This window comes from Trichechus manatus, unplaced genomic scaffold, assembly GCF_000243295.1.
Source record: "Trichechus manatus latirostris isolate Lorelei unplaced genomic scaffold, TriManLat1.0 scaffold00024, whole genome shotgun sequence".
Taxonomy (NCBI): Eukaryota; Metazoa; Chordata; class Mammalia; order Sirenia; family Trichechidae; genus Trichechus; species Trichechus manatus.
In genome coordinates, this window is record NW_004443960.1 from 23,109,672 (window position 1) to 23,111,863 (window position 2,192).

Genomic DNA, 2,192 nt, shown 5'->3' on the forward strand with positions numbered 1-2,192 from the left:
GCTCCAGTTAAAAGAGATAATATTCCCCTAAAGTAAATTAAAATAGGGCCTTCAAGGATTCAGATTTATTCCACAAGACCTAAATAGTGATGGAAATTTTACTTAGTTTTATCTTTTCTGGTGGAGTTGAGACTTTACGTATCACAGACAGAAACCTTTGGTGGTGGAATTGATGGAAGATATTTTGTTTCTAGAAATTTATGAAAAAGAATTCTTACTCATTGATGATTTGGTCTCAGGATTGTGTTGGAGCCACTTCTTGATCCTCCTCCAAGCCAGCCACTCATCCAACTGGTCACACTGCCCTGATCTTCCTTAAAAAACTGATCCATTTCTTCTCGTTTGATACCCAGAAGGCTTCCCATTAATCTTAAGACTTCATGGCGCTGATTTTTAGGGGCGTGAAAATGCCCAATGAAGAGGTTTTTCATTAGGACTTTGTCTAATTTTCCTTCGGCTTCACTTTCTTTCAGCGAGTCGTCCTTAAAATTACTTTTAGAGTCTTGATGAAGAGGCTGAGTGACCTCATTCCTGACTGAAGAAAGTGCCTCCTCAGTTTGTCTAATCCTTTCCTTTAGGGCAAAGTTCTCCCTCTGGATGTCTGAGTTATTTTTTTCTGACTCACTTAGCAAATTTATTAAATCTTGAACTTTCTCCTCAAGCCTCTGCTGGGTTGATTGGAAATCATGAAGCTCCAGTATACTTTGTAGGAACATCTCTTTCTGGACCTGCAAATCTTTCATCGTGATCTTTTTGTCATCTTCAAGTTGACGTACTCTCTTTTTTTCTTCCTCTACATCTTGTTTGAGTTTCCTAACGATGCTATCTCTTTCCTTTTGTTCGGTTGATAGCTGTTCTTTCATGCAAAGCACGTGCTGTATAGTCTCTTGTTTCTGCCTGTCTGCACAAGATAATTTGATACTGATGTCTTTTACTGCAGACTCCAGTTCTTCAATTTTTTTGGCAGACTCGACTTTTTCACTTTGGAGAACCTGTATAGTGTTTTCCATCTCTTCCACTTTAGAGTGATCAGAGACTCCTGAGGCACCTTGCTCTAAGAGGTGTTCAAGTTCTCGAATGTGTTCTTCATACTCATTTAATTCTCGTTGATGCCGACATCTTATTTCTCTCAATTTCTGTTTATGGGCATCCTGCAACACTGCTGTTTCACGCTGATGGTGATCAGTTGCCTGACTTAGCTTCTGCTCCAGCTCCTTGATGGTGTTTTGGAGGTTGTAGATTTCAGTTGAATCAGAGCTCTTGGTTCCTGGTGCCATAGAAGTCTGAGCAATATGCCTCCAGTGATCAACTTGAGACTCAAGTCTTGAAACTTCATTGGATAATCTGTTTATTTCTTGGTGTGACCAAATGATGTCACCACGGTCCATGTCATCGTCATGAAAAGCTGCAGCATGATGACTGGTACCATAGAGGAATGAAGGTGGTGCAGTGGCTGCCGGTCCCCCTCCAGCTCCGGAGCGGACTGACGGAGCGGCGGACTGCAGCTGCAGCACCTGATCCCGTAGCGCAGTCTGTCTTGCTTTAAGTAGTCTGATCTCTACCTCCTTCTGCTGGAGTTGAAGTCGGTAACTTGTAGATTGCTGCTTTAGTTGAAGTTCTGAGGCTTCATACTTCTCTTGTAGTTCAGTACAGAAGTTCTGAAGTCTCTCAGTCTCTGATCTTGAGATTGGCCAAACGGTTTCCATTTCCTTTCTGCTAGAGTTAGGGAATGCTTCCACTCCCTCCTTGCCCTTCATCGGCTTTTCCTTTGTCAAGTTGGAAAGGTGGCCAGTGAGAGAAGCCACGCTGCCGCCCACTTGCCCCAGGGAATGGCCCACGCCTGAGCCAAGCTCTCTAATCCAGGAAGACATTGCTGCGGGTGAGAGATCTACCTGGTGCGCTTGAGAAAAGCGTCCACGTCGTCGGACGTTCCCGCCAAGTGTCCTCCAACCACTGCCTTCGCGAGGCTGTTCTGAATCCAAACACTAGTGGTTCCTAGGCAACGGACGCTTGGCGGCTGTGTGGCGGGGGAGGGCAGGGGGAGGGATGATGATGGCGCGAGGACGACTCTCACCATTTATGTGTGTGTGTGTGTGTGTGTGTGTGTGTGTGTGTGTGTGCCTGCGCAAGTGTGCGCACCCGTGGTTGCATGCTAGGGTGTGTGCCTGAGGGATGACGAGCGAAGACGTGTT

General features: G+C 45.5%; 1 pseudogene; it reads right to left on the reverse strand.

Moving 5' to 3' along the window:
- Positions 1-218: 218 nt before the first annotated feature.
- LOC101347832 (thyroid receptor-interacting protein 11 pseudogene) lies at positions 219-1,871 on the reverse strand (annotated as a pseudogene).
- Positions 1,872-2,192: the final 321 nt, after the last annotated feature.